The sequence below is a fragment of the Rutilus rutilus genome (genome assembly GCF_951802725.1).
Source record: "Rutilus rutilus genome assembly, chromosome: 6".
NCBI classification, from domain to species: domain Eukaryota; kingdom Metazoa; phylum Chordata; class Actinopteri; order Cypriniformes; family Leuciscidae; genus Rutilus; species Rutilus rutilus.
The window spans coordinates 38,129,395-38,141,761 of NC_140214.1; the positions used below are offsets into that span (position 1 = coordinate 38,129,395).

The window sequence follows — 12,367 nt, forward strand, 5'->3', positions numbered from 1 at the left end:
GCAGATCACATGGCAGTGAGCAGCAACCTCAAAAGCAAAATTCTAGCGAAAATACAAAGATAAATTGTCATGTTTGTGCTGTTACTGACATTCCTTCAGTAAATGATTACTTTATCCACATAAATAAGCATTTGTGCAGTCATGAGACAGTATGTTTAAGGACTGCTCCTTTAAAAAAAATGTGTATGGCACATTCAAATCACATAAGAGTCGAAAACATTGTCAGTGTTCATTTACTGATTTTAAGGAAGGAATAATGAGGTAAGATGAATATCTGATGACACTCTTTCAAACGAAGAAATCAATACATCTGCGTTAGTGGAGGATTCCAATTGTATTGATACAGGAGAGGTTCCAGAGAACTGGCCAAAGTTGGTAGAGCTTAAATTTGCTTCCTTGCTGTTGAAGCTGGAGAACCACTATCATGTCCCAGGCACAGCTGATGATGAGTTGTTGGAGGACTTGCATTATTTACTGAGTGATGCTTCTTTATCTTTGTCATACAGACTTATTGTAGACACCTTACAAAAGCACAGGATTGACAATGATGAGTTTCTAGACCTTGTTACATCTTTAAGTACAACAAATCCTTTACTCACTGCAATAAAGCATGGTGGTCCGCTAGCCTCTGCATTTAAGCGTAAATAATATTACAGGGAAAATTTTAAAGTTGAGTCTCCATTGAGTATGTTCTTGAGGCCAAGGGAAACAGAACTTTTCAATATGTTCCAATACTTGAGTCTTTACAGAATCTACTTGGTCAGAATGACCTACCCGACAAAGTGGTCGAAAGTCACAGTTCTCAACAGTTAAGAAGAGATGTCCATCAGTACAGGTCAATTCAGGATGGTCAGTATTTTAAAGCAAATAATTTCTTCTCAGATGAGTTGAGGATATCTGTGTGCTTATATGTTGATGACTTTGAAATTTGCAACCCTCTCGGTACATCAAGAAAGAACCACAAGATATGTGCAATCTACTGGATTTTGTGTAATGTGCCATTCATGTTTCAGTCAACATTGTCTTCAATTTATCTTGCCGTTTTGTGCAAAACAGAAGATGTGAAGACATGCGGATTTGAGAAAATCTTGCGACCTCTTTTGCATGATCTCCAAACTTTGGAACAGCAAGGTGTGTATGTCCACCAGCTGGGAACATTCCTTAAAGGAACAGTACAATGTGTTGTGGCCGATAATCTTGCTGCACATTCAATGGCTGGCTTCATTGAGAACTTTTCAGAAAAGTACTGTTGTCGATTTTTGTACAGCTTCTCGTGCAGATTCTCAGACCAATGAAGTGAAGGCAGGTGAATTTACACTAAGGACTGCAGAAGAACACCAAAGACATGTGAAACTTGCAAAGTAGAAAGGTGTGAATGTCATAGCTGTGAGAAAAGCATGTTTTCAGTGACAGCCTTAGCTATTTTAATGTTATAACAGGCTATCCTCCTGATTTGGCTCATGATCTTTTTGAAGGCATTGTACCAGTTGAGCTGGCAGAGTGTAAAAGCTGTACTTTTTTCAAAGAAGATCTTGTCTCTTGATCTGCTCAATGAACTCATCCATAATTTTCCGTACAAGTGGGGTGATAAGACAAATCGACCTAAATTGGTGCCAAAGACATTTGCAAGGAGAAAATCAGTTGGTGGCAATGCGCATGAAAATTGGTGTCTGTTAAGACTGCTGCCATTGATTATTGGGCATTTGGTGCCTGCAGATGAACCTGTGTGGCTTATGATTTTAGACTTGAAGGATATTGTGGAACTGGTTGTGTCTTCAGTTCATACAGATGAGACCATTGCATATTTGGAATGCAAGATCTCTGAACACCGTCAGAAATATCAGGAGCTTTTCCCACTTAAACAACTGCTTCCAATGCATCACTTTTTGGAGCACTATCCACAAATGATTTGTTGCTTTGGTCCTTTAGTTTTTCTTTGGACATTGCGTTTTGAAGCTAAGCATAGCTACTTCAAACAAGTAGTTAGGCACACAAATTGCTTCAAGAACATAACACTAACTTTGGCAAGAAAACACCAATTGATGGTTGGATATAACCTCCACATACCCAACCCTGAAAAGACCACCTTACAGGTCACACGTGTCTCTACCATCATGGTTGAGGTCATGAAAGAGGATGTCGTACGTTGCCTTAATTCTAGATATCCTGGCATCACCACTGTCAATGTTTCTCAGATTGTTTCTTATGATGGCATTATGTATCGCAATGGCATGATATTTGCCCATGGGTCTCTTGGTGGACTTCCAGAATTTGCAGAAATTGCTCAAATTTGTATAATCGAAGACAACCTTGCTTTCATTGCCAAAAAAACTTTCATGGTATCGAGACCACTTCAGGGCGTTTTAATTGCTTGAAATGTGCTTAATTACCCACAATGAGTTGAAAGGTTGGAGGTGTCCGAATGGTTACCCTAAAATGACACATACTAATAGATGAGGTGTAATAACCAGCCACTGAAGTCCTGTGTGGACCTGTCTATTTCATGTCTATTTCATTTTATAGTAAACATCTATTTAAATGTCAATAGTTTGGATTGGTCTTCTGGTATTGTATTCATATATTCATCCCCTCTCTCTCTCTTTCAGAAAAGTTTGACAGGATGGGTACCCCAAACTTCTAGTAATCTTGGGAGAAAATATTTGTGAAAGGTTAAATCTCCCAAACACAACTGAGAGTACTTGAAGATGTTCAACTTCAATTCAAAGATCCTGACTTTAATGAATTTGTCAACCTCACTTTAACTTCAGACATACATGATAGAGCTACACTCATGGTCATTCAGTTGCCTTCATCTACAAGTTTCCCAACTACTTCATCTGTGCCAGAAATAAATGAGACCACTTCAGTATCATCCTGTGACACAGACATAATCTCATCCTCACAGTCATCTTTACTCTCAACTCCAAAATCTATGTCCTCCATTAGAAGTCAGGCATGGCCTGAACGTTTCCCAATACCACAGTTTAGTTTTGATGTTGAGATTCAACTGCAAAAAGCTCAATTTGCTTATCAGACTGATGGTACTGTCCTGAGCCCCAATGCCAAGCTGAAGTCTGATATTTTGGATGCTTTAGCTTCAGAAATAATAAAGTACAAGGCACACCCTACAAGTGCAGATCTTGATGATGTTGCTGCTTTGGTACAGAAGCACCCGTGCCTCAAAGAAAAAGGCTCTGTGAGCGGCTACTATGGCTGGAAAATTAGTTTGAAATACAAGATGGCAAACTACAGAACAAAACTGAGGAACATAGGATGTTCTGAGTAAAAGGCAAATTCGGGCCGGGTGTCACAGCACGGGGCAAGAAGCAGACGTGGGAGCTTATAGCGCAAACTATTAACAGTTCATTCCCCCTGCTTGTGCGCACCAGTGAAGACTGCGAGAAATGCTGGTATGTGTTGCAATCAAAAGCCAGAGAGGAAATTGCAGCACACAAGCGGGAGTCATCACGCACAGGTGAGTGCTATAACACTTTTTTAAAACCGCTGGCAAAGTTATCTCAAACAATTATATGTATACTGTACATGTATACTGTACATGTGGTCTACTGTATTGTTTTCTAGGGGGTGGACCACCTGGTAAACAGCTGTCCCAAGTAGCCCAAACCGTGTTCAACATCTTTGGTCACTCAGAAACAAGTATTACCGGTTTGAAGGAGGGCACAGACAGCTCAATGATTCAGCTGGTGGAACTACAAAAATGGTAATTTTAATAAACCAACAGCAAAGTAACACAATATAAAGACCAATTTTTATTTAACATAGGCAAGGCCATTTCTCATTTTTGGCATTCTATGATCTGAACAAAAACAAATTGGCCTAAAAAAATTAAATAACAGAGATTAAATGTTTTCTCCTTTCAGCAGCACAGAGCCTTCAGCAGAGGAATGGGGACCGTCTACATTGCAGTGGGCGACCCTCAGCCCGAAGCGCCTCATTCCCTGCCTTCTGCTGCCACCGCAGCTGGTCCAACACCATCCCTAATAGACAAAAAACTTGAGATAGAGATGGATGTCCTAAAGCAGTAGAAAATAGTACTCCATTTACAGGAGGAGTACTATAAACAAAAAATTGAGCTACTCAAAAATAAAACTAATAACAAATAATAATTTTGTGTCTTCATATTATCTTTCTAATGAAAATTTTGGCTAACTGTACGTTCACACCGCCGCCGGCGAGAGCGAATGCCACCGACGCCGTAGAAAGATTCGGGGATGCTCTGACTCTCTGACGTAGATTAGAATGCGTGATTTTTTTTTAAACTTTATTTAAAGGGGCCGCAAAGCAAATAAGAACTGAACATAAATCAGTACCCTTTTTTGTGCAGAGTGGCCTCATGTAGGGTATAAGTTAACCTAATTAAATCTTTTAAATGTGAAAGTAACAAAATGACAGATGGAAAGACCTTAACAATTATTTATTTTGCTAACGAAAATCATCCATTTGTGTGTTCTGGCTTTTGTGTTCATGAGTCTAATTTCAACATGCAGATAATAGGATGTTTAATAGACTTGGTATTTAATTAACATTGATTTGTGTGCAATCTACATTACAATAACTGTCCTGGTTGTAGCTGCAATTGGTCAAAATCATTATTATTTTGAGCAAATTAATTGCATTCCTGCTGAAAAAACGAGTAGTATCAGAGAATGTCTAATAGGAAGAGAATTGGCACTCTCTGCTTACTTCCGGTTTCTGGACTGGCTGCAGTAACACGTCTCTGTCCATGCGGGGGCGCTTGCAGGCGAGTGCAGAATGAATGGAGGTCTATGGTGAAAAACCCTCAAAATCCACTTTTCTCAGGATATAATTTTTTTGTCTAGTAATTTGAATGTTGTATTCGAAAGGAGATGCAAAGAAATTACACATTGCTGGGTGTTAGATTTTTTAGAGTCACTTATTTGGTTTAAAAAGTCTTTTAAAATGTCAATGACGTCAGAATGCTGACGTCATTAGCAGAATGCTAGCGTGTTATGGGCAACAACAACTCAACCTGTAAGAAATCGAAAAGAAATAAGTACTCGTTCATTCAACTTTCGACCTATAACCCATGTTGAACTTGCAAAACTTACAATAAATTCTGAGATTTCTCAACGGGAATCGGGTGAAAGAGACACATTTAGCCGTCTGGCCCCATAGACTCCCATTCAGTCTGCACTCGCCCGCGATCACCTCCAGTGGAATTCTAATGGAACTGCAACCAAGATCGATACAATGGGGCTAATAGGAAGTGCCAAGGCTCTCCGTAGACGGGCTCTGGTAGTATCAAGCTGCAGACTCGGAGCCTGCTGCATCTACAGTCCCGCACCCAGAGTCCCGCATTCTCAGACCCCTCGTTTTTCGAGACAGCGCCTCCTATCAAATTGGATCGGATAAACACATGGATAAACACGTGATGAACCGAAACGTGAGTATCTTCAATTTTATTAAATGATTTCTTTTTTAATCAAACTACTTTATAGCTCATCGATACACCAACATATGAACAGTCTATTTAATATTTGTAATGATAGTTTGTAACAAAATTTGAGCCGTTTTCCCCGGAAAATATTTTGATAGCTAACGTTAGCCTTTAACCTTGGACTTTTTGTAGACAAGCCATTGTAAAAAAATTGATTAAAATTAGTTGACATTAAAGTAGACCAATTAAATATATTAAGTGTGTTAATATCAAAGAATGTCATCATTAATTATTTAATCAGATTTACCTTTTTTTAATTATCGGACCTTTTCTCCTAAAACTATAAATTGAATTAATTAATGCCGGAGTAATTATTTTACTTTATATAATTTATGTAGACTACTTAAATTAGTTCTTATAAAACGTAAGTATTATGGATCAATATTAATTTAACTGTGATATGAAGTTGTTGCTAGCCATTTACAACTCATAGGCTACAGTTGCCTAATAATCAAATTTGCTATGCCTTCACTATGTATTAACCAGTCTATGGTATTAACATGTGAGCTAGAATGTGTCATTTGGCCTTTTTGGGGGGTTCCTTGTTTTAATTTGTATTGACTGAAATTTGACTGTATGGGTTCTGTGGGGTGGTCTTAAATTTTGAATTTGAGTTTGACTCTCTCTTCTTTTTTTTTTTGAAGATGGATATAACAATTCAAACGGGGAATTCACTTCCAGAAATACAGAAATGTAATAAATAAATGCTGCAGTGATTTTCACTGCCCATTCTGTGCCCCGATATATTTCAAACCGACAAAGTTGTCCAAAGTTCAGAAACATGTTAAGGGACACTTCAACAGAGCAGTGCAACATGAAGGTAACATTAGCAAACATCTTTTTTTTTGCTTTTTGAAAGATCATAAGACTGTGTGTGACAGTGCAATTGTATCCTGTTGTATTCCAGGGTACACCATACATCGATGCGGTCGCCCCTGCCGAACCCAGCAACATTATCATTGCTTGTACTGCCAGTCCACAATTTTAAGAAAGCCAGATTTTATCACACATTTAGGATCCTGCAAATACAAGCATGTTAAGAGAGCAAGTGCCACTGATGCCTGTAACATCACACCCACTGCTGTGGCAACTGGTGTTGCACAAGCTACTGCCATTGCTGTTCCAGCTACCACAGCCATCGCTGCCACGTCTGTGCCATCTATCATTGTGCCACCAACTGTTATGCCGCCCTTTGCTGCCATCTCTGTGCCGCCCTGCACTGTGGCTCCCATCTCTGTGCCTCCCACTGCTGCGCCATCTACCACAGCCATCGCTGTCACGTCTGTGCCATCTATCATTGTGCCACCAACTGTTATGCCGCCCTTTGCTGCCATCTCTGTGCCGCCCAGCACTGTGGCTCCCATCTCTGTGCCTCCCACTGCTGCGCCATCTACCACAGCCATCGCTGTCACGTCTGTGCCATCTATCATTGTGCCACCTACTGTTATGCCGGCCTTTGCTGCCATCTCTGTGCCGCCCTGCACTGTGGCTCCCATCTCTGTGCCTCCCACTGCTGCGCCATCCACCACAGCCATTGCTGCCACCTCTGTGCCAACCACCTCTGCCATTGTCAGGCCAGTCACAAAAACTGGCATCCGTGTGGGTCCAAAAGTATTGCAGAAATGCCCCAAATGTAATTTGACATTTTACAAAAAAAAATTAAAAAGGCACATTGAACGAAGACACACAGCAAAAATGATGGACATTTCATCCTCATCCCATCTCAAAAGTGAATGTATAGATCCCCAGAATGGACTGTATGCAGTCCACAAAAGTATTCATGGGGCTTCTACTCCACTCCACTTCAAATTAAAATATGGGGGGAACAACATCATGTTTCTTGTGAATTTAGTGAGTGCCAAGCTAATATGGAGTTGGCATGGAGAAGTGGACTGCAGTCATACCAGTGTGTACACCTCCGGTCAGTTTCATACTGCAAAACCTTTTTAACCTCGCCCTCACTCAGAGAAGATAGTCTTAAAGAAATGGTGAAAAGCAAGTGGTTTGGGAAGGACAAAATGAAACTGTGTGTTGATCGTCAAACCCTAGCCAAAGAAAATAATGCACCACTTTCAGTTCTGTCAAAGATTGGAGCCCCTCCATCTAAAAAATGTATATCGGTTCATGAGCCAACTATTTCATATTACAGCAGACTAGGCAGAGTCATGGTGTCTTATGATACAAAAAAAAAATCATGGCACTGTCCTTGTGCAAAAACACAGAGATCATGCACGCATAAATACATCGCAAAATGGCACTTATTCCAAACCAATGCAGAACTCTTTCGGAAGGTCCGGAGCACTGAAAGGAGCGGTGAGGAGTTTCAGGTGACAGCAATGGAGGAAAGTGATGGAACTCATGTGGGTGAAAACACCTACCCACCAAAGGATGCTCCAGCAATACAAGGCATGGTACAATATATCTTAATGAACAAAAAGATACCTTCTACTATTCCCAACCATTTGAGACTTTCTTCAGTGGATAAGGAATTTCCACGACACCTAATTCCTGAGGAGACATTGTGCTACCACTGTCCAAACCGCATGGTCCTCAGTGACCCGATCTGCATTATTCAAAAGGCTAAAATTCTTACAACCTCAGGAATTGTCCAAGGTGGATTATTATTTATTTTTATGTTTGTGATTTTGTACTTCTGATAATGTTGTGTTTTGAACTGAACCACTCCTTTTTTTACACCTTTTGTGTCTGCAGATATTTCTACATACTACAAATACTGTCCTCAGTGTGGAGCACTGTACCGGTACCAAGAGTGGAGTGAAGGTCTACATAATTTCAATGACCATGTCCTTCTTGATCTACCTCTCTGCCTCACTATTAGAAACCTGTTGCAGGTGATGCTTATATTTTTTCTTTATTCTTTAAAGTTGTTTTTATTATTTTAATGAATAGCAGTAATTAAGAGTGCTGTTTCTATATCATAGGTCCACACTGCAGTCAGCAGAATAGTTGAGTATTTGGAGTTAACTACACGTGTCCAGTTCCCCTCAGCCGATACAGTTTTGCATGGTTATCTTCATTTTGAAGCTCTAACAGACCATGAATATCAGTATTCTTCTGTGACCTGTGGTGACCATCCACCTGTGGTCATAATGGACCTTCACAAGAAGGCATCTTTTCATCTGTCAGGTAAAAAACCCTTTTAGTTTACGGATTGCACAAAGGTAGACCATGGTTTATTCAAATTTTTCTTCATTTCCTTTAGTGAGTGACCTTGCACAACCTCCAGAAGATTTTAATGGAGATGTGGATTCAGAACAGTTTTGGAAGGCACTGACAGAGGAAAGAATTGCCCGTGGATTTGTTTCAAGTAAGAAAGCAAATCCACCAGCAATTATTAAATGTTACACCTATGTAGATTTGTATTTAGTAAGATAAGACAAAAGGTAAAATGCTGATTTCTACGATATACTGACATGTTTTGTTTCCCAAAGGTCAAAAAAACAATCCATTCAGTGTTCCTCCAAGTTTTCACTTTTGGGCACCCTGGATAGGGAGAAATACACGGCGCTCAGACTGTGTTATTAACACAGAATTTGAAAAGATCCGTCCAGCAAAAGCAGCAGAGGTCTCTGAGATAACTGTCTCAGAGGATCGTCTGAGAGATGAGCTCTGCAAACAGAAGGTAAAATCTCTATTCAATGTTGTCATTATTTTATGTTGTTATCCTATTAAGGGTTAAGGGATTCACTGACACACATTTTCTTTAATAGGTGCAGGTGATTAGAAATTTATGCAGAGAGTGTGGTTTGGATGCCACTGGATCTCGAACTGACCTCCTTTTAAGACTTTCGCAAGAAATGAAGTCACGAGAGGCATATGACAAAGTTTTTGAGAAAATTTGGGCTGCCTCAGGTAAACCTCAATATTGCAAATGAGAACAGTAATAGCAGTAACTCTAAAATATACAATGTGACATTGATAACATGATTAGGTCTTGCATGAGTATACAAAGGATTACAGTTTCTAAAAATCTGTTTTTCTTTTATGTATTCGCATTTTAGGTGGTTGGGCCGTGATTATGTGTCCGTGTGGCATTGTCTACAGTTTGAAATGCAACATCCGAGCAGAGAGCCCGCGTGATTTTGCGGACATGCTTCTTTCATGGAAGCATATGCCGAAAATTGTCATCTACGACTTTGCACGTGGACTGTCAACCCACACTAACCTAAGACAACCACAAACAATACCCTTCACACCATTTGAAGGGAGGTTAATGGACCCAACAGCAGAAAACATTGCGAAAGCCAAAGCTGGAAACGTAAAGGTGTCACTACTCTGGCTGACATGCAAAAAGGAAAATCCTGACCCTGATGGCCACCCTATAACTGGTTCAGCAGAACATTATGTTCTGTATGACCGGTTCCATGAGGACAACACAAAGGACGCTCGAGATTCACTGCGGAAGCTTCGCCTGGTCCCGCAACTGGCTGGAAAAGTTAACAGCCAAGTCGTGGAACAGTTATTTGCAAAACTAAAAAAAAAAAACTACTTCCTTAACATGGCTTTGCCGTCGACTCATGTGTTTCTCATGCGAAACATAATTCACCATTACAATTTTCGCAAAAATGAAGAACGACTTAAGCACATGAAAAAGGAGTTTCAGACAAACATTCTAATGAATGTCCACAGCCAGGCTGTTTTGGGTAATTTTTCACTGTACTTGTGCACTTTTGTTATGAATGTAACACTTTATTACTCATTGGACTGATCTGTTCATTTATGTTTTTGTAGAACATATAACATCTGAGGAATCCATGGATGTGTCAGTAGGTAAGTAAATTGTTGTGTCCAGTCCCCTCCCTCAGGTGGAGCTACACAAAGTTTATGATTTCTAAGCTTGATTGTTTTTTACCTTACTTTCAGTAGCAGTGCCAGACACCATTTTAAAACCCTCAGCAACACCAGCAAACATTGCCATCCCTGCAGTGAGTGAGACTGCATCACCAGAAGCCGCTGCTTTGGGACCAACAACCCTGTTGGAATATTTTTCACCAGTAAAGCCATGGGAAAGGGACTGGCATCCAGTGCAAGAAAAACTGGTAAAATTATTGTTGAAATTTAATATGCATGCATTTGCAGTCGAGCACTATTGTTTGACTATTTAACATTTTTTTTTATAGCTTGATTACGTGCTGGATGTCAATCGGCCTGGAGCTGAAATTATTGTCAAGGAGGGGAAATTGTGTCTCATTAGAGAGGAGTTTTGGAGCTTGGGTTTGCTGAGGGATATGGATTCCCATGTAAGCAGTCTGCATTTGGAAAGCTATATTTGTATTTAAACATTCACTAATGAGTGACTAATTTAATTATTTATTGCAGATTGGAAACACCTGCATGCAGCTTATTATTGAAATGGCTTGGAATATTGTATGTATATAAAATATTACAATGTAAACTGTCAAAGAGTATACATGTGTCTGAATCAACCTACATTTTTGCTTGATTTCTTTTTCCATAGGGCAAAGATATATGCATAGAGAACTTTTATGTTGTTCCTATTTGGAAGGAAACCCCAAACATTGTTACAGCATTACCGGTGAGTGTATATAGTAAGTGGGAGGTAAAAACTATAAAAAGACATAAATTCTTATTTCAAAAATAAGTTCTAAAAAATATTTTTGAATAATTTCAAATAATTTCTGAAATCAATTTTAGGAGGATGCAGATATGAAAGACTTGATAGTCTTTCCAGCATGGACAAAAGCTAATGGCCCTGACCACTACATTGTCTGTGTAAGGAATTATTTCTAACTAGATATTGAATGTCTCATAGATATGTTGATTACAGCGTAATTGTTGTGTTTCTAAAACTAAACTTATCATCAATGCTTCTTCCAAGAACTTTAGAATGAAATCTTGTTACACCTTAACACATTATAGATTATGAGGCCACTTCGAAGGGAGATAGTCTTTTTAGACTCTCAGTATGCAGAGCACGAATCCGGCTTTGGAGATGAGGAATACAGAGCAATTTTTAGGTCCAGCTATGAATTTAGACATGCAGTTTCAGGCTCTAATTTTGGCTATGTTCCTTTAGCCATTTCTAGCTTTTGTTCTACTATACAATTAGCTTTGTTCAAAGTTTAAAGGCCATGTTTTATTGCCTTAACTCTACTTTTTGGCTATGTTCTCCTAGCCATTTCTTGCATGTTTTGGCTACGTTCATTTAGCCTTTTGTGCATGGTGTGTCTGTTCTCAGGTTACAGTTGAGCTGTCATTTAAATTTGATCAATCATATTCATGTTTTTTTTTACAGACAAATTGCCAACCAAATTGATCCAGGGATCTGGACAGAAATGACTGGAAAGGATTTTTCGGTGATAATTCTACTGCAAAAATTATTATTTTGCATCTGTACCTTTTATCTATTATTAATTTCTAAACTGACTTTTTCTCATTTTCTCAATCATAGGCTTTACCACGTCAGACAAGAGGGAATGACTCTGGTGTTTTTGTGCTGATGGTAGGGTCTTTAATGTGTTTATAAGTAAGGTCTAGTGAACAGTGTTAACAACAGCTTGTCTCCTGTATTTCAGTATCTCTCAATGGTCTGTGACATCGAGTTCGATTTCCAAGAGGTAAGTTAATAAAAGGAAATTTATGTTTATTTTATTTACTTCAAGTTTATTTGGTAAAAGTAGAAAACAGTATGCTCTTTAACTGGGCATTTCTTTCAGGTTGACATGCCCATGATTAGAAAATGGTGGTGCCTTGTGCTAATGGAACGATTTCAAATTGACGGGTATGTCAAAAAGTATTGTACATTTTGGTAAAATATTATTCAGAGGTCCCATATATGAGTTAAATTTGTCATATTTTGAATATTTTTTTCAATACAACATTTTATTTAGCATGAGTAACAAAACA

General features: G+C 39.1%; 1 long non-coding RNA gene across 1 annotated transcript; it reads left to right on the forward strand.

The window, feature by feature from the left end:
• The first annotated feature begins 11,154 nt into the window (after positions 1-11,154).
• Positions 11,155-11,969, forward strand: LOC311292688. The gene is made up of 3 exons (XR_014627779.1): positions 11,155-11,233; positions 11,757-11,817; positions 11,913-11,969. It is a non-coding gene; the product is annotated as an uncharacterized lncRNA (long non-coding RNA).
• Positions 11,970-12,367: the final 398 nt, after the last annotated feature.